This window comes from Dipodomys merriami, unplaced genomic scaffold (assembly GCF_024711535.1).
Source record: "Dipodomys merriami isolate MVZ:Mamm:240054 unplaced genomic scaffold, mDipMer1.0.p SCAF_4, whole genome shotgun sequence".
NCBI lineage: Eukaryota > Metazoa > Chordata > Mammalia > Rodentia > Heteromyidae > Dipodomys > Dipodomys merriami.
This window is the reverse complement of record NW_027205603.1, coordinates 59,055,133-59,076,044: the sequence shown is the minus strand read 5'-3', so window position 1 is coordinate 59,076,044 and position 20,912 is coordinate 59,055,133. Positions and strand designations below refer to the sequence as shown.

Here is a 20,912-nt window from a genome sequence, read left to right as displayed (position 1 = left end):
CCCTCAACAGATTTCTTTTCCTTTCTCCTCATTTCTTTCTCAAATGATCTTTAACCTAGGATATTGACTGTGGCCTTACACAACCAGCAATAGTGTGGCTCCAATAAGTTTTTGTCAGCAGTTATTAAAATCTTCAATTCCTTCAAGCCATTGAACTGCCTTCAAAAATCTGTTTGAGCCTACTTTTATTGATAAGATATGTACAGTCTTATTTTTGGTATGGAATATTTCAAACTTAGATTGTCATCAAAAATAATTGCAGCACAATGCCTATGTGCATCTGATTATACGAAATAATGTTTATTGAATTGAAATTCAGGAAAAAAAACAAGAGGTTGTTTTATAAATTTTCTTTTTGCTGTTTTCATTTTCTTTTTGTTTTGCTTGTTCATTTATCTTATGTGTATTTGGGAAGGAAAGAAAAAGCACAGACATGGAAGGACAAAGGGTCAACTAATGCAGCAATAGTATTCACTGGATGCTATGTTGAAAATGAACTATACAACTTGTGGGTAGGGAAGGGAAGTAAAAACAGGGAGAGAGGGAGGAAAGGAGTGACATTGTCCAAAAGGAAATGCACTCTTTACCTGACTTATGTGACTGTAACCCCTTTGCACATCACCTGTATAGTGAAAATTAAAAATTTAAAAACATAATTGAGAGTAAATTTTCAATGAATTTCTTTACATCTCTCACACACATATAAATATGTATGTATACACATTGTCTGAACTGAGATTTCAATAAATGCATACATTGCATAATGATTAAAACAACATAGTTAACATAGCCAGTCTCCTCACATACCTTACCTTTTTGTGAAAACATTAGAAATCTATCTTCAACAATTCTGAACTACAAATACACTATAGACATCATATCATGCAATGGGTCTCACAAACTTCTTATCCATCTAAACACGGCTTGTTGTCCAGCCTGGCACACATAGAACTCTGGTGCACCCCCGTGGGGAGTCTGCTGCCTCATTCCCCATGAACCCCACGTGCACCGTCTGGCTACAGCCACACCGTTCTCGTTCTGTGTGTGGGTGCCACAGTATGGCCCTGCGCTTTGCCACACACGCCTCACACCAGCTGAGGGCTGGGACCAAGGACAGATGACCCTGGACCTACTCTGGAGCTCATGGTGTGCTGGCAGAAGCCCGCATGGCACAGACTGTGGGGACGATGGATGTACATGGGGGGCTCGGCCTTGAGCTCCAGCCTTTACTCCTGCTCAAAAGAGGGGTTGACTGACTTCCATTAGAATAGCAATACTGGTTTGCTAGCCTCTGGCCTCTTTCCCCAGGGACAGCTGTCTTTATTGTGTTTAGCTCCTCCTGACCTTCAGATGGGTGTGGCTGTGGGAATCACAGCATTGCTTCAGCTCAGCACAGTTTCCGAGGGGAAAGCTCTGTCCCTGAGGACGCAGGTCCAGCTATGTCCAGGGCTGTATGTGAGTGCACACAGCTATTTTCAATAGGAAGAAGCCGTTTGCTGCACTCGAGACACAGCCGTCAACTTGATCAGAATGATGGGGAGATTTTGACCTTTAGTCATTTTGTTTTCCATTTGTTTTCTTGTTACAATAAAGAGTCATAAATGGGGGCTTATCAAACACATGGACTCTGATTCCTATTCTCTTCACTCTAGAGCAATATCTTCCTGTTGTTCCTTTGTACGCTTGTCTGTACTTTTCACCATGTCTATATTTAACCATTAAAAATCTGTATGATTTTATGTGTTCTTTTTACATAAATGTTCTCCCCAATATATACTATTCTGTAGCCAAATGTTTTCCACTAAATATTATTAAATTTTGTCCCTATCAGTTGTGAATAGTCATTTTTTCTAATTGTTGTATACTATTACATCTTATGCATATGATACCAATGTTTTATTCTCTGTGTGGTGAAGCTTCTTTAGATAATCTTGCAGCTTCATTGAATTTCATCTCCTGTCTGGATCTGGACCTTTGCACCTGCTATTCTGTCTGCCAGAGATATCTTTCACCACTATTCTCAACCTCCCACCCTATCACCAACGCCCACTGCCGGACTAACTACAGCATTTTGGATTCTGATCAGATTTTACTTCCTCTCAGAATTTCTTCTTGATCTTCATCATGCTTTGCCATTCCAAGATTGTTGTAATGATCCACATTTCAAAAATGAGACCTGAGTTTGAAATGTTTCATAAATCTTACAGTTCTATAAAACTATTTGTGATATATACTTTATACATTCTTCCATTAGATCTTGTCACAACAAAGTGTTTTTTTTCAGGGTTGGTAGATGTGTTTTTCTAAGACTAGATTAAAGAACCAGGAGATGATAAAGCCAAATGGCTTCACATTTTTTTTCATGTTGTAATGATGGTTTATTATTAGACTAGACAGTGCCATTGATGTAATAACTCTTGCTGATCCCAATCGTGGAAGATTCCTGAATAGTTAGGAAATTTGTCTTTGAATTAGCAAGTAGACATTTTTTTAAAATGGAGCACTGTTTTATACATGTGCTTTGTTCATGTATCATAATATCTGTATTCTAGCCTATTTATAATGAGACTTTATCTACTATATTATACAGTCTGAGTAATATGAAAGCTTATTGAACCCCTTGCTAGTAAATCTTTGCTCAGAAGTACTTAAGTTCATCAGTTTTTGGTGAGGATTTCCAGAACCAGTAGAAGAATTAGTAGGTTCTAAACATATATCCTATGTTCAAAACTATAGATCTCTCTGCATAGAATAGTTTTGCTTATTTTATTTTATTTTTTATTGGGAAAAAGATTTTTTTTTGTTTCTGATACAGAAAGTGTTTTGTGTGTAATGTTCATTAGGGTTAATGGGAGTAAGATGCAAAATCTCTCCTGCTTTGTGAAAAGTATAGTCTCATAATGTTTCCAGGAGGAATACTCTGAAACATTCATAAAACATTTATATCAGCTGGATAGAAAAAGAAAGGAAAATATAAACCTCCTTTAATAAAACATTTGCCCCATTACAGTATGCTGCTTTAGGAGTTTATTTATTCAAGCATATGCAGTGATTTTGCATTATATGTATATTTTGCACAGAGTAAGAACATGCAGGTTATACATGTTATAAAGAAACATCACTTGCTACATGATCAAGGTGACAATTGGGTAGAAATTTTCTCGATTGTTTTCTGTCCTAGGTCTATGTATATGTAGCTCCTAATTTGGAATTACTATTGTTCTTAAGTTGATCCAAAAAAGAAACAGAAAAGGATTTTTTCTTATTTAATCTTCTGAGTAACAGGTTAGTAAAACTGTAAAACTAAAAATGTATTATGGGAGAAAATTAAGTCAATTATAAAAATACTTGCAAAATAGCTACATACTAAAGTTATTGTATAGTATGGTATTTTGATTACATTAACCTGCGATTTAGTTGGACTTTTAAGGATATATTAATTTTTTTTACAAAAATTGAAATAACATGTAGATCTTTTGAAAAATGTCTAAATCATAAAAGGAAAAGATATTACTGCACATACGCAATTTTGTACTTTCGAACACAGTATTATATCTGGTCAGCTTTTAAAAAAGATTGGTGATATTTTGAGTATCTTAAGGTAGAGCAGTATACAGTTAATGTTCAGACATCCTGAGTAAAATATAACAGTCTTCCTGAGGAAATGTTAAAATGTTGAACATCTATGTTCTCTACAAGTAAATAACACATTATATGGCTACATTATGACCAGATTATATCTATTAGTTACTGCTGTGCACCATGTAAATCTCTAGATTCCCCTGGGAAATGAGAAAATCATTTCAGACTTCAATAACTAACAATCAGTTATTGCTCTGGGCAATAATAAAGCTGAATGCAATTACCTAAAGTGAAGTTAGCAGTGTAACAAATGAAATACAGATTTCTTTCTCTCTGTTAAAATAAATGTAGCATCTCCTCATCCCCCACTACTGTGTACTATAATAGGGTCTTGCAAAGAGTGCATTGTCTGAATAGTCTATTTGAAATTTGAAATATATATGATTAAAACCCATAAAATTGTTTTTTATGATATCATTTACTTAGTTGGTGCTCAAAAATATCAACAATAACAAATATAACTACAAAACCCCAAAATATCCAACCATAAGACCTATAACACTGGAAACATATAAAACATTTATCTGAAAGACTGGCTACATAGGCTTGTAGCTCTAAAAATACTAAATTTTCTTAACAAAATTGTTAAGGCTTTAAAAAAAATTATATTCTTTGCTCATACAGCAAAATGGCCAGCATGAGAAATAATAAAATCATCCCCCTGAGTTAGCTGAAATGGGCTTACATATATATCATTGCTTTACATTGTTAAAGTGTTCATTGAAATGGCTAGTAAAGAAAAAGAAGTGGTTGATAATAAAGGGTAATTTACAAATTTTACTCTTAGAATTTCTTTTTTTTCCCTGTTACATTATTTATTTATCCAAAATTGATTTCTAATTCACTATTTGCATATATTTCCTATTTGTCACAACACAATGCAATTATACCGAAACAGATTTCCCAGTAGAAAGTTAATCCTGCTGTTTCACATTTTGTTTAACCATTTTTTATGTATAATTGTAGTCTGTGTTTTGGCCTGGGCCTCTCCTGAAACAGTAGATTTTCTGGCAATTTGGCTGTTAGCATACATTTGATGGTGAATGTAGCCTTTCATTAGCTCTGTATTCAAATAGCACTGCCAAAGTATTTTTCGTGTTCTTTACTCATTCCTGTTTATAATAAATCCTTGGAAGCTTGAAGCTGACATCTGTTTTCTGAAGTAATCCTTTCTCTTTCCTCTGTATGGGCTGACTTATTATTGTAGAGTTGGTTTATTTTTTAGAATTGGACTGCTAGCAATTATTATTATTTAAGAAAAATGGTTTGTTATGTAGGGATAGAAAACATAAGAAAAATGTATGAATAATGTTACCAAAGGATATGTAAAATTCAGTACCTACACACATTGACAGCCTTTGTTTAATCACATATTTATCATATTCAGTGGTTTTGTTGTATGTCGAGTAACTTGAAGAATGCTTCTAATTCATAGACCACACTACTTGAAAATAAAATTCATATACCAGAGTAATATCATTATTGAAATTGTCTAGCCAGGTGTCAGTGCTCACGCCTGTAATTCTAGCTACTCAAGAGACTGAGATTTGAGGATTGGGGTTTAAAGCCAGACCAGGCTGGAAAGTCTATGAGACTCACATTGCTTATAAGCCAACAAAAAAGCCAGATGTAGAGCTCTGGTTCAAGTGGTAGGGAGCTAGCTTTGAGCAAAAGCAGCTCACGGATTGTACCAAAGCCCTGAGTTCAAGGTCCAGGACAGATATAAAGAGGGGGGGGAAAAAAGCAAAAAGAAAACAATGGTTTAGAGCTGGAAGTGTGATTAAAGTGGTAGAAAGCTTGTCTAGCAAATACTAAACCAATTTAAACCCCAGTACAGCTAAGGGGAAAAAAAGGCCCAATCATACTAAAAATCCCCTTAATTCAAGTTGTCTTCTCTAGCTTCTTTCCAACGTTCCTTTTTTCTTGCCCTCCCTCCTTTCCAATAATAATTCTTGACCATGTACTATGTCCTGAGTCGCTGTCATGATTCCTGTCAGAAGATAGACAGCAGAGAGACACATAAAGAATAACAAGAGGTTTTTAAATTGGATAGGAGTCAAGACAAATAGTCAAAACATTACTTAATAGAGCCCTATTTAGTAAGCATATGTGTCCATTAATAAACAATTTTCTGAAGATGGAATTTCTAGAGGTGGATACTGTATATTCTCTTTCTCCATAAGAGAAAAAAAACCCTGCGCAATGTTAACATCTTCAAAATCTTCTTTTAGTGTTCACCAGGGAATTCTGAGAAGATTTAGCAAAGCCAGTTTGGTTGATTGCTCTTGTGCAAAATGTCACATTTCTTCCTTAGACACTGCTTTTGAAACACACACACACACACACACACACACACACACACACACACACACACACACACACACACACACACACACACACGGAGTACCACCCATGGCTTTCAAATTTAGTATGCATCAGAATCACTTCACTCAGCATGCTTTGGAAACACAGTCTGCTCAGTCCCAGTACATATTCTTTCTGATTCAATAGATCTAGGGTAGGTTCTGAAAATCTGCATTGCTAACAAATTCACCAGCAATGCTGCTGCTCCTGGAAGAGGCCTGTACTTTGAGAACTGCAGGAACTTTAGGAATATGAACTCTCCTTTGGTTGTGCAAGTTTAATAAAGAAATGGAGGACGGCTATTTCAGCTAAAGAAATGAGCAGGTGCATCACCTTTTCAAGACAGTAAATCATTGCTGCTTCACTGCCTGATATAATAATGCAACTATTGGCAAGATATGAAAATGTATTTAAGATTTAGCTTAAAATCAAAGACTTAAAGAATAGAACAATGACAAGCAAGAAACTCTTTTGGAGGTAGTTTTCTAGTTCAGTTTGCCTTAATCATTTCTGAAGATGACCCATGAAGTCACAGGACTTTTAGGATATTAACAGCCTTACTATTGAGTATAACTCCCACTGTATTCTTCTGCAACTCCAAGCACTATTTCCTCTAGCTTATATAGACTTAAGATTTTTGCACATGTACGACATTTTAGACATTGTATTTTACCTAATTAATTAACAAAGATGGTACCTGTGCCTACAGCTGGACTTAGGGTATTTTCTATTATAAAGGATGGGGCTGGGCGAGCGCGCCTGCGCGGCAGGCGGCCTTTTCTCGTGTCCCCTAAGCCCGACTCTCCTTGCAGCCCCTGCGTGAGAGCAGAATCCGAGTAGCGACCAGGAAGAGTCATGGCCGGACAAGCATTTAGGAAGGTCATTCCTCTGTTTGACCCAGTGTTGGTCGAAAGGAGTGCAGCTGCAACTGTAACCAAAGGAGGCATATGCTTCCAGAAAAGTCTCAAGGAAGAGTATTGCAAGCCACAGTAGTGGCTGTGGGATCGGGCTCTAAAAGAAAGGGTGGAGAGATTCAGCCAGTTAGTGTGAAAGTGGGTGATAAAGTTCTTCTCCCAGAATATGGGGGCACCAAAGTAGTTCTAGATGACGAGGATTATTTCTTATTTAGGGATGGTGACATTCTTGGGAAGTATGTAGAGTGAATCCATCACTAAAATATCCTGTGAAGCTGCCTGTCCCATGGAAGTTATGAGATCTTTCATCATGTAAATAATTTCCATATCTCCCTTTTATAATAAACTGATGGTAACTAAAAAAAGAATGGCAATTATAATAATTAGTATATAATTAATAAATAATTAATATAATAACTATAATGATAATAGTAGTTATTATTATTGCTATTGCCATTATTTGTATTGTTTCAGTAGTACTTAAACTCAGAACCTCACACTTGCTAGGCAGGCACTATACTACTTGACCTATGCTGCTAGCACTTTTTGCTTTACTATTATTATTTCAGGTAAGATCACTTGATTTGGGGCAGGCCCTGGATCATTATCTTCCTATCTATGCCTTCCACATGGTTGCGATTATAGCTATGATAAACCATACTGACTTGTATTTTTTAAATGAAATCTTTGTACCTTTTTTGCCAGGGCTGGCCTAGAACCTTGATTCTCCCAATTTCTCCCTCTTGAGTAGGGGATTACAGGCTTGAGCCACAGCATTCAACTTTAAAATGGGGATTTTTTTTTTCTTTTTGGTGCTGGTCCTGGGGTTTGAGCTCAGGGCCTGGGTCCCTGAGCTTCTTTGTTCAAGGCTAGCTAGTGCTCTACCACTTTAGAAACAGCTAAAGTGGAGATAAGAGTCTCACAGACTTTCCTGCTCAGGCTGGCTTTGAACTGTCCTCAGACTCAGCTTCTTGAGTAGCTAGGATTACAGGCATGAGCCCTGGCATCCAGCTTGTTAGTTATTTTTAGTTCAGAAAAAAAATCCAAACTGGAAAAGCCTTTGCCTATTAAATAAAGTTTCTAGCTAAAAACCTACAGAGGTATGACTGATTCACCAACTTTGAGAGTTCAAAATTGAAATCCCCATCTATTTAAATTCTCTTGGTTTTATATTTTTATTTTTTTTACTCTCTTATTTCTTGTCTTCATAGTCTAGTCTAAATATCTCCTTTTCACACTCTCTATAGGAATATTTTCCCCTTCTCCCTTTAGGTCTTTATTATCTATTTACTTTGCTTTTGAATATATATGTAGTAGAAGGCTAATGGGTAAGACAGTAAGCTTTAGACACAGATTGGGTGTGAATCCCCTCCCTTCATGTGACTTGATCAGGTTTCCCAGTGTCTCTGATCCTCAGATGCCTCATCTGTAAAATAGGGTTAATTCTCACATCACAGTTGTGGTAATAATGTAAAGCCCAGTGTTTGGCTCACAGTAAATGCCTAAATGTCTGGTAAGTGTTTTTCTGGTGTTCTAATTACTTTCATGCATAAAGCAAAGTTCAAAGAGCTAGAATTCCCTTCCTTGCTTAACATGAATTGGATTTATTAAATTATAAAATCTCAGTTGGGTACTGGTGGTTCCCACCTGTAATCCTAGCTACTGAGGAGGCTGGTATCTGAGGACTGCGGTTTGAAATCACCTCATACAGGAGAGTCTAATAGGGTCCTTCTAGAATACACTACTAAAAAAAAATGGATGTGTCACTGAGGCTCAAGTGGTAGAATGTTAGTCTTGAGCAAAAGAAGCTCAAGGACAACTCCAGGCCCTCAGTACAAGCCCCACCACCAAAAAATTAAGTAAGAATAAAAATAATGAAATCTTCTTTGTTTAAAATTAATGTGGATAAACTGCAGTTGTCTTTAACATGAAAATACATATGAACAAAGCTTATTTATATACACACATATACATCCAAACAGAGACTTCTATGAAATTGGTGTAAAAATGTATATTATTGTTTATGCATTTAGAATCACTAGTCATGGTGATACAAAGAGAAGGTAGCTACAACGAGAACTTTAACTTTTTTTTTCGTCAGTTGTGAGGCTTGAACTCGGCCTGGGCACCATCCCTGAGCTTTTTCCCACAATGTTAGTGCTCTATCACACTGAACCATAGCATCACTTCTGGTTTTCTGGCAGTTAATTGGAAATAAGAGTCTCATGGACTTTCCTGCCTGGGCTGGCTTCAAACCACAATCCTCAGATCCTAGCCTCCTAAGTAGCTAGGATTGCAGGACTGGTGCCTGGCTGAATTTTAACATTTGTAAAGAAGTAAAACATTACAGAATACATCCCATGATAATAGTTGTATAATATAATAGCATTCAAATATTTCATTACCTAGAATCACTCTTATGTTGTGATATATTCATGAAGCAAAATCTACAATTACAACCTAGAAGACAATGAAAAAGACAGAATTTCACATGAAATGTTAAAACAGTGTTTAAATGTCTACCAAGAAGAAATATTATAAATTAAAATTCCTTCAATATTAGTAATAGAAAACAAATTAAGAAAAATAAAGGCAAAAATAAAACAAAATTCCTCTCAGTAACATTAAGAAACAGTAGGAATACTGAATCAAAATATAGACTAAGTTTAAATTTTTCTAAATAGAAGATAAATTCTTTGGAAAGATCAGTACAATTCAAGTGCACCCAATCTGGGAAACATACATATAATTTGAATACAAATGTGAAAATAATCACAAATGACTTGTAAATAAAACAAATGTAATTTTGGTAAGAAATTTGAATAATTAGAGGAAGTAGATGCTTTCTTTCTTTTATGTGAATAAGGTCAATCTAAGTGGCAGAAAGCGTGAATAGTTAAAATGGTCGTATGATGAGGTATACTAAATATCGAACACTTGAAATGGGACCCAAGGTCACATAAATTGAGATATACTGTCTAACTTCTGTGTACTTCAATATTTTCATATGTAAACATTTCATATTCATATCGACATGACAGAATTGCTCTGACAGTTGCCATGTTTACTTACATAAACTGTTTAAAACAGTTGGTGATATTAGTTAGACAATATATAAATAGTAACTACTCTTGTTCCTGAAGAAGATACAATCCTAATACTATCTAAATGGACAATACTACTAACATCTGATTATGTTAAGAGAAAATAGAAAATCAGACAAATTAAGTGGAATGACAACATTCTAAATGTAGTATTAGCAATTAATTTCAGCGTATTGAAATAATCAGTAGTTTTCACAAAAATATAGTGTATCTAGAATGGTAAGGATGGCCTCATATTTATAATGATAAGTAAACTAAATTAATTAAAGGACTGCATCCTTTAAGTATAGAAGTAAATGCTTAAAAAGAATTGGATGAAATCTAGATTCTATTCTTTATTTTTAAATCTGAAATAAATCAATAAAATATAAGTCAAATTGATTTCCAGGAACATCAACCAAGATGAATAGTGATATTTTTTAAAATTAGAAGGTTACTCTTATTTTCAGCTTAACTGCAACACTGTCCATGCCCGTTCATATTTTATTTCTACTGTACTAAAAATAAGCACTTAGCATCCTGTATATTTCATATTCTTTCTGGTGTGTTGTCCAGTATATCCTCCAGAGTGTTCATCCCATGAGGATAAATGTAATTTTTTGTCATTGCTTTTCTCTTTGCTATGTTGTTCTGTGCCTATCAGAGGAATTAAGTAGGCAGAAGAATTTGATAAATTAAGTAATTTATTCCATATTACTTTTGAGATGATAAGTAATGTAATAAGAAAATGGAGTTGAAGTGACAAAATTAATTATTGTTCTGATGAATTGTGTATCAAGAAAATTTATAAAATTTTATAAAATTTATAAAAATAAATATAGCTACTATAAGTGAGGAATTTGGTAAGTGATTCTTTCTCCCAGGATTTTGGAATGAGAGGTAATTTTAACTTCTGCAATGGCAGAGAGCTGAGTCTCTCTGTGAACAATCAGAAAAGGTTGTTTACAAGCCCCGTCCCAGAAATCTTTGGAGCTCCTATTCTTCATGTCTCTCCATTCTACTTCAGAAATAAATGTCTTTTATCTGGCTTCACTTGATATCAACAAATTCTACCTAGTATTATAAGTGAAAGTTCTTTTTGTATATTAACTTAAGCAGTAATAATAGAGATTCGTCTCGGGCAAGTAGAGAGAAAGCACAAAAATAAACCAGGAAATGAAAAAAAAGAGCATGACTGAAAAATGACATCCATATTTATCATAATTGACTGGAATTCTTAGAGCAACAGATGTTACGGTTAATTTAATTTTCTTATAAATTGACAAAATGAAGCTCTCAACACTTGAGAAAAATCTTTATGGAATATATTTCTTCATTTCAGTGTTTCAATAGGCAGTGCAAAGAGCATGTCATATTGGTTCTTCAATGACACCTGCTTTGTTTCCATCCTACCACCTTCTGACCATTGCTGATGTTGTAGCACTGGTATATTTTGAATCTATGCTCTTATAAATAGCATTTATGATCTTAGTTATTTGTGTCATGAAAGGTAGCATGATGTTTAAGCAAATATGAATATATTTGCATATATGAACACTAACACTCTTCTTCAACATAAATATGAATTCACTTTATTTGAGATACAATAACTTTAGAAAATGTGAGCACTTATAAAATAAAAGAAAATCACAACCAAGTAATTTTTATAATCACATACCATATTTACACCTGTATCTATATCTTTTGTATCTCTATCTAAGGCACTATTTAGAACAAAGTAAATACTACTTATTAACTTTCTGTTCTACTAGAGAAACCATCTTACTATTTTAAAATATTCTTCAAAATTAAGATTTTTAATACATACCTAGGATCCTAAACCCAAATGTATTGTGAAAGCCTAGTCTTTGCATTCACATTAGCATAATCCTTCTAATCATGGCTTTTAAAAATTATTCATTTTGATGATTCATTCATTCACCTGTTCTATTTTGGGTTATTAATAACTACATTAAGCAATTGTTCCTGGTGATAACTCAACAATCCACTAAGCTGCTTCTTAAGACTGCTGGCATTCAAAGATAATAATAGTACTCATGCATTTTGTTTGTGGTAATTATGCAGGAAAGCTCAAATACTTATTATGTAAAACCAAATTACATAAGCACATACAAGTCTATGCATTGAATAGCTCTCTATAGAGCTTTCATTTTCCCTTTTAGCTAGTTTTCTCAGAAGCTGATTAAATTCTTTGGAGACTCTAGAAAGTTCCTAACATCTGTTTATAATGTTAGATGTATGGAGCCAGCCCTTCAAATTATTTGTCCTGGTGCTACAAGGAAGTAGAAGGAGTGGAGTTTGTGGGAGAAAGTGACCAAAGTCCCAAGACAGTTGGTCATGCTTCCAAAGGCTTATACAACTGCATTACTTACCTGAATGTGTCATTTCTTTCATCATGCCTCTCAAAAAACATAATGATATTGTTAGTGCTCTGGATGTCACTGGATTTAGGGAGGTAGATATATATATATATATATATATATATATATATATATATATATGTTCATTAATTTCAATGACTACTTAGAGTATTTGTGAGAGTTATTTAAAAAATCAAAAGGAAAAGCATGAGCCAAGCATAGTGCCTCATTTCTATTAAGGAAATAGAGATAGGAAAAACAAGGTTCAAAGCTAATCTGCATTTTAAAATAATCTCAAGAAGACCCTATACTAAAGAACTTGTTTAGCATGGTGGTTCACATCTGTAATCCCAGCTACAACAAAGGCAGAGGTAGAAAGATCATCTTGAAATGGCCCAGGTATGGAATATGTCCCTAAAAGGTATCATGAAAGGAGGTCATGCAGATCCAGATTTCATGGTCACTAGCTAAATTTGTAATGAATAATTATTATATATAGACATTGTCTCATTTTCTTTGATTCTGTCTTCTCTCTCTCACCTTCCCCACCACATATACACCCACAAAATCCCAGTAAATTCCGCATTTAAGTTGGAAATCCACGTGTACAAGGAATAGTTTCAAAACACTGAAGACCACAGGAGGACAAAATAGTCATTCAGAAACAATCACAGACTCAACTTGACTTTTGAAAAGAAAATGAAAATAAAGCAAATGTATAGTGGCATTCCATTTGAATCTAAAAAAATAACAGTACAATGAATTTATTATCTTTCATGAACAAAGCAGTCAGGAAGAAATATGTCATAATAATTGGCAGAAGAATAAATATATTCTCAGCTAGAATTTAGCTCTGTTAAACTCAATAAGTGCTGCGTTATACATAATGGTTGAATATTCTTTCTTGTAGCTTCTAGAGTATAGGGAATATTAAAATTTATAATCAGGGAAACATTTTCATTTTAGTGCTATGGAACAAGGTTTTGAATGCAAAATAAAAGATGACTTGTGCAAAGACAAACAAACATAGGTAGTAAAATGAAAAGCAAACTTTCCTCATTTCAATTCTTATCCTTTCTCTTTCATTTGTGATACTGGAATCTGAACTCAGAGCCTTATACTGGAGCCATGTCCTGAGTGCTTTTATGCTTCAATTAATTTTTCACGATAGGCTCAAATTTTTCACCTGGGTCTGGCCTAGAATTAAAGATATGAGTCACCATGTCCAGCTTGTTTGTTGAGATAAGGTCTTGCTGACATTTTGAACAGGCTAACCTTGAACTTTGATCCGCAGATCTCTGTCTCCTAAGAAGCTATGTTGGTACATACCTAGCTTCTTTTCAGTCCTTAAAATAATTAGTTTCAGTAAGGCACTGTACTTAAGTTTATTTTTATTCTTATATCTCAATAATGTTTATATCTAATAACTTTCAGACCCTTCTCAATCTTTTCCTCTAAATCTCCTTTCCTGCTTCTCATCATCTGAATCTTTGCCCAGAAGGAAGGTTGTCCACTGTGATGATTGATCTCTTAGTATAATAAAGAAATCAAATAGTAATGAAAACTGGGCTTTAGATATGTAGCACAGGTGAGATTAAAATTTCCACCTAACTCTTACTGAGCATTTCTTGTGCAGAGTTAATGAACTTACTGAAGACAGACAGAGTGGCTGTGGAATACTGAGTCATTTTAAGCCATCTTTGTAATTACTAAAATGAATTAGTAGTGCTTTGTGCTTCCAATTTTATAAACATTTATGCAAGTTATATCATTTGAAATGTTCCATTTCTGTGAGGTAGGTACCAGGTTTTCAGGCAACTGAAGCTTGGACAGATTAACAGCCAACTGCATAAGGCAAGACATAAGAAAACCAGCATCAAAATAAGATCTATTGAACTGAACTGATGAGAAAAACATGCACTGTTCTCGGGCTTCCTCTTTGGTAAAGCATAAATTGGATGCTTGACAAAACTTTGGTGAGAAAATTAAATTTAAAAAAGAACTGCCTGGTGTAGTAAACTCATGCATATAATCCTAGCTACATAAGAGGCTGACATTCAAGGATCCAGGTTCAGAGTCAGCCCACGCAGACAAACAACAACGAAAACCTCTTCAATTAATTAACAGTAATTTGGAGGTGGAGGTGTGGCTACAGTGGTAGAGCACCAAGTAGTTCAAGCCCCCATAGTAGCACCATGAATACATACATATATGCACAGACAAACATACATAATATATGCATACCTTCCTACCTACATACATACATACGTAGAGTTCACTGGACCTCTAGCCTTTATTCAGGCATCTGATTAAACCCTATCTGTGTCAGAAATTGTGTTTTACAAACTCTTTATGTTCTTTCCACTTTGAACACAATTCAATTGCATGGCCAAGACTCCTCCTCTATAGCAGATGAGATAATGTATCTAAATTCCAGTTGAACTCAGTGTGAAATTTTGAAATGATAAACTCAGCTTTGTGCATGGTCCTTAAAAAACAAACTATTTAAATAGGGTTACAGGTGGATCCATTACAACGATGAGATGTACAAGATGTTATGTCGAAAAACAAACTTTACAACTTTGGCGGGGTGGAGAGTGGGGGGGTGGGGTGATAGTGGTAGGGGTGTGTGGGGGGCTGGGGATAGAGGGGGAAGGGATGGTATGGGGAAACAAAGGAGGGGGCAACAATGCTTGATAAGAAATGTACTCACTATCTTGCCCATGTAATTGTAACCCCCTCTGTATGGTATTTTCACGATAATAATAATAAAAAATACCAATGTGATCCTCTATTCTTCCTCTTGTTTATTACTCTTGTTTGTCAAGTGAAATCGAATGCTGTTTCTAAGTAACAGTTTCATTTTGGAACAAATTTCATGAACATTTATAGGAAAACAAAAATATCTAACAAAATCCCAGTAAATTAAAATAGAAAATGTTTGTAAGTCAATAGAAATTATGAAACAATATCGGGTTAATCATAAAAGACACAGAGTTCTGAAGATGAAACCTTCATTCATCTCTAAGTGTCTAAAACAAAACATCAGATATATGGATACAGAGAGAAATAGGCAATGTGGAGAAGCAGGGAAGTAAAATTGTAATTATTGACACAAGCCAGGGGAATTCATGAAATATTGAATTAGATCTGTAAAAGAGATATTGACCCCAAATCCTAGGAGCTAGTCAACAGAATAGGCAATGCAGAGTCTCCTTTTAAACATTACGCTTTAAGCAAAAGAGAAAAAGAAGGCCTTGGCAAACTTCATAGGTTCACCACCTGTAAAAGTCTAGTTTAAGATTTGTCCTCAATGGACAAATGCTTTGAGAAAATGTGGTATATATACACAATGGAATTTCACTCATTCATCAGAAAGAATGATATTGTAGCATTAGTAAGGAAGTGGAAAGACTTGGAAAAAATTGAATTAAGTGAAGTAAGTCAGATCCAGAGAAACAAAGCTTGCATGGATTCCTCACTTTTGGTAGCTAGAATGTGCCTATAAACCTTAATTTTGTAGAAAATGTCATACTCAGTCCAACAAAATAAGCACCAGGAAATGGGTAGTTGCAAGGTGGGTGGGTGGGAGAAGGAGAAATGAATGAAGGGGAAGGGCAGAGAACACAGTCAAGAACTCATGGTATGTACCACAAAATTAAGACAAGTAGGGAAAGGACCAAGGCAGGTGAGAATGGTGAAGGGGACATACTGATCAAGAGGCATTATATTCATAAGCTGCTTTGTTAAATGGCACTTCTGTACAACTACTTAAAGATAATACAAAATTGGGGCTGGGAAGGTGGCTCAGTGGTAGAGTGCTTGCCTTGCATGCATGAGGCCCTGGGTTCAATTCCTCAGTACCACATAAGCAGAAAAAAGCTGGAAGTAGGGCTGTGGCTCAAGTGGTAGAGTGCTAGCCTTGAGCTGAAGAGTTGAGAGACAGCATCTAGGCCCAGAGTTCAGGCCCCACGACCAGAAAAAAAAAGAATGTTATGAACAACTTTGTCAATGAATCTGACAACTTAACCATATATACATTCTTTTAAATATACAAACAACTAAAGATCACTCAAGAAGTAGGTAACCTGAATAACTCTAGTCCATTTTTGAAATTGGATTTATATGAAGATTTTCCCATTAAAAACTTGGCTTTAATGACTTCATGAATTATTTCTATCCAAGAATTAGGAAAAATCTCTTGGTATATGGTTAGCATATCTCTGCCATTAAAATAAATCTTGGTTCTACCAGCTATCAGAAACTGGGGAAGTGTCTAAGTGTAGCCCATCTTGAGGTCCAATCAGTTGGTCTTGGTTGTGGCTGTTCCTTTTTACAATGGGTACTAATTAGGGTGAATAAATGAATGGTGTGTGAACATCCTCCACAGAAATAAGAGCCAGGCCCACCAGAAAAGCCAGAGCAACAGTCCAGAAGCTAGAACCCAAAAGCTATGGGCTGGACAATTTGCTAGCTCCAGCTTCATTTTCATGTGGCAAGTAGGGTCAGAGCTCTCAGTCTGAATCAGTTTCAGGAAGGATTAGGAGCCAGACAGCAACCATGATAATGAAAAGGGAAAGGAAAAATTGTCATGATTTATAGCGGACATAAATGTGGAGAAGATAAAATAGTATTTGAAGAAAAGCTTAGTAAGATTATTTAAAAAAATGAAATAGAAACTCAAATGTCAATATGAACTTTTTCCATCATGCCCATTCACTGCTGGGGTCAGATTAGCTCTTCCACCTAAACTACTGGATAATGTACATAGGGAAAGATATTTTAGCTATCTGATAAGATTCTACACACGACTGAACTGATTCCTGAGAAAAGAGAAATATTTGATATAAATCCCATGTTCATGGCAGCTCTCTTTCTGGGACCAATTTTGTGATGGAGAGAGAGGAAGAGAGAAGGAGAGAAAGGGACCCAGAAAAGCACATCAACACTGCTAGATCTTGAAAACACAATAAGTGGGTTTTCACCAGTCTTCATCTGTGCATTTTTTAATTTTATGAAAGACTTTGGAAGGCTTATTAATATAAGTTATTAGAAAAGTTAAAAGATGACTAAAAAACATGAGTGCTTTCCCAGGGCTGAAAGATCAAATTCCAGACCAGAGAGAGCAAAGAAAACACAGAAACATGTCTTACATTGAACTGAGGCATTGCTACCATCAGGATTTAGGTGCAAGGACTACATTCTAGAATAAGCTGACTCGGAATCTAATATTAACAAACACTCAACCTGATCTTTGATCAGACAGGGAAACAGAGTTTGCAATTCCAGTGCAGTCTAAGTAGAGTCTTGGGAAATACCTTAGTATGGCCATAAATTTTTTTCTAACAGAGTATAATATCAAAAAAATGCAAGGTCATGGGACATAACTGACTTGCTGCTAGAAACTGTTTCAGAAGAATGTAATTGAGTCCCCATAGCACATACTTCACAATGTCCAGTTGTATAGTTTGGATATAGTTTGTCCCCCAAGGCCTGATTTGTTAAAGGCTTGGTTTTCACTTTGGTAATATAGACTACTAGTTAGGACAAACTTATTTCAAAAAGGTATGTTCATAATAAGAAATTCAGTGGAAGACCCACAACATGTACTGGTCTCACCTTTTTCCTTCACAGCAGATTCCTCCATATATATAGGAAAGTATTTTTGCCTAGAAGTGCAACTAGATCCAACGTGTAGAATTCTAGAAATACAAATATATGCCTAAAACATCTGGGGCTATGGAGGAACCTACAGCTATGTTTATTTCAGTGATTACCCATTTATATGAATACAATACATTTACTTAAGCATATAATATTTTATATACATGTGAGAATATTTAAACAAATGCATTTGCTTGACTTACTCAAATATGTATTTGAAAAAGTATTCAACTAAAGACACCACTTTAAGTCTACAGTACTTATTTATATACTATATGTATTAATATACAATCATAACTTTCTTATTAGGCTAAAATAAAATACTCTAAAAATGATTAAAGAAAGTGGGGATCGTGACTCATTCAAATGAAGAAAGTTTGTGTTTTTTTTTATGGAGCATAGTTAGCAAACTTTCAGAAGCTTTTGAAAATTCAGTAGGATAAGAAAACAAAACCGTTTGCAATTGGAATGTTTCTTCAATTCCAACAATTTTGCCAAAATATGGCAGCATTTAAATTGAATTCCAAAGCATGTGTACAGAGAACTTTTTGTTGTTTCTGAGTACTACTGAACCTAATAAGAGAAATTAATTCTTGATTTTGGCTGAATAAGTAAATAAAAGTTTCATTCTTTTACAGCCATGCCCATGAAAACCTGGTTAAGAGTATTAGTATAATGTTATTTAATTCTAACTTTATTTCTGAGGGAAAAACTGCAGACCATAAAACGATTTAGGAAGACTGAAAATAAAACTATATTTTGGCTTCAATTTCTGACCATGATATCCTGAAGGATTCCAGGGAACTTTCTTTGTCTATTTATAGTTGTCTCGGGTTTTTTTTTTTTTGTATATTGTTTTCTTTCTTATAAGCTTTTAAATAAGGATAAATAAGTGAAGCCAAAGAAAGGTGATTTATACTTCATGAAGAGGAAAATTAACTGAAAGTGAAATAATTTCAGAAAGAAATTTAAATCTCACTTTACCATAGTATACAACTAAACAGCTGGAGACACTGACTTGTTGAACAATTTAAATAAATGTTACCTCTTCTAATCTGTTTCATTGTTAACAGGCTGTGGAAAATAATATTACTCAATGTTTTTTTTTCTTTTTTAAGGTTTAAAAAAGGATTGTGTAGAAAGCATTTAGCTAGCAGATTCATTCCAAATAATAGCTTCTTAATATTTCATTCTCATTGATTAGATGTGAAAAAACTAAGTACTAGAAATATACCCAGTTTATTTTTCACCAATCACCTTTCTTTAATTGATGAATCTCTTCTTAAAAGTTATATAAAGCTTTTTTCTAGTTTCCTTTACTTTTTACTCATATTTTGCTCCTTAAATCTGCAATCAGTGCCTTTTTATCAAAGACACATATTTTATGTAGGGCTATTTATCTGAGCTGTGCTTTTATGTGTGTGTGTATACGGTGTGTGTGTGTTAGGTGGGACGATAACTTTTTGTTTATCTTTGGGAAACACATCGCCTTCCAAGCACACAATTTCTTCAGCTTCCTGATGAGTTTACCTGAGGCCTCCCAGACCACGAACACGTTCAGAGGCGGGAGAGAGATCAGCCAATCACAGCGCGGACTGAGGCCTCCTCCACGCCCCCTACCCTAGCCACGCCCCCTTCCGTACGGGCCTTCGGGAGTCAGGGTGTCCGCGGCCGACTCGTCCCGCCCCTGCCTCTGAGTGACAGGACCGTGGACAGCAACATTTCCCGCGGGACACGAAGTTTGTCGGCCTCCGCCTTGGCTCAGCTGAGGTGTGTGTTTCCGGCGAGGGCGAGGAGGCTGGGGTTCTCTTTCCCAGAAAGCTCGGGGTCCGGGACTGAAAATGGGCGCACCTCCTTAAGCGAACCTCCCAAGCGTCCCGGAGCGGAGCGTTCCGCCCCCGAGAGCGGTGCTCGGTCGGGCTGGGGGCGAGGGACACCCCGCCAGAGGAAGCTGGCGCTTAGGGAAAGAACAGGGAAGATAATCAGTCGCTGAGGACCCTCTCTCCGGGCGACCCCGGTGCTTGGAGCGGCGTGAAGGTTCGCCGAGGGTGGGCGTGGTACTCGTGGTTGCTAAGGAACGCGCAGGTCCCGCCCTGCCAGCGTGTCAGGGGTCCTGGAAGCGTTAGCCCCGCCCACTTCCCCCCAAGCCTTCCTGAGGGCCTGGGATTTGCTCCCTGCGCTGTCACTTAAGTTATGGCCCTTGGTCCTGTAGTTCCCTTGCAGGCCTCCCTTTAGTGTAATTTTTTGTTGTTGTTGTTCTTCGTTCTTAAATTTTGTTCCTATATTAGTGATCTTGCAGAGAAGTGTGGTAGTGATGGCGGAGCTGGATACTTTTCTTTGTGATTTGGTACATCCTTGAACCCTCAAGATTTGGCTGTCCATGTAGATGACTAAGAAAAAGGATCTCTGAGAAATTCTCTTCTTGGAGTTCTTTATATCACTGATGTTAGCCACAATGACCTCAATGAACTTTCTCAGAAAGTTGAGGGATTTCATTATACTGTAAAAGGCCCAATACATAGAGCAAAATGTTCTAAATGTGTAAACCATTGTTCCTCCTTTCCCCCTTTTTCTTCATTGGATCCATATTTAATGGTCAGCTGTGAGGTGCCCACACAGATAACCATTTCAGATGCCTTCTCTCTTTGGACCCTGTAGGGCTCAACAGAATAAACATTCCAGATTAAGACGACAAAAGGACTAAACATCTGTTTTTACTTCCTGGTGCCAGGTTCAGTGTAAATCATCAGGAAGGAAGCTTGTGCAGCTTGTTAACAGTGAGAATTGCATTGGTCTACAAGTCGGGAAGCTGGCAGGGTTAGTTGTACTTGGGGAAGAGCCCTTCTGTTTTTTTTTTTCTGTAA

General features: G+C 36.0%; 1 protein-coding gene and 1 pseudogene across 3 annotated transcripts in view; both read left to right on the top strand.

Annotated features, from left to right (window-relative positions):
• Positions 1–6,861: 6,861 nt before the first annotated feature.
• Positions 6,862–7,169, top strand: LOC138806287 (10 kDa heat shock protein, mitochondrial pseudogene; annotated as a pseudogene).
• Positions 7,170–19,698: 12,529 nt separating this feature from the next.
• Triqk (triple QxxK/R motif containing) overlaps positions 19,699–20,912 on the top strand; it is a 71,819-nt gene continuing 70,605 nt past the window's right edge. For all 3 annotated transcript variants that reach the window (XM_069991050.1, XM_069991048.1, XM_069991047.1), the window contains exon 1: positions 19,699–19,818. The gene's annotated coding sequence lies outside the window, so the exon portion shown is untranslated. The remainder of the gene's footprint in view (positions 19,819–20,912) is intronic.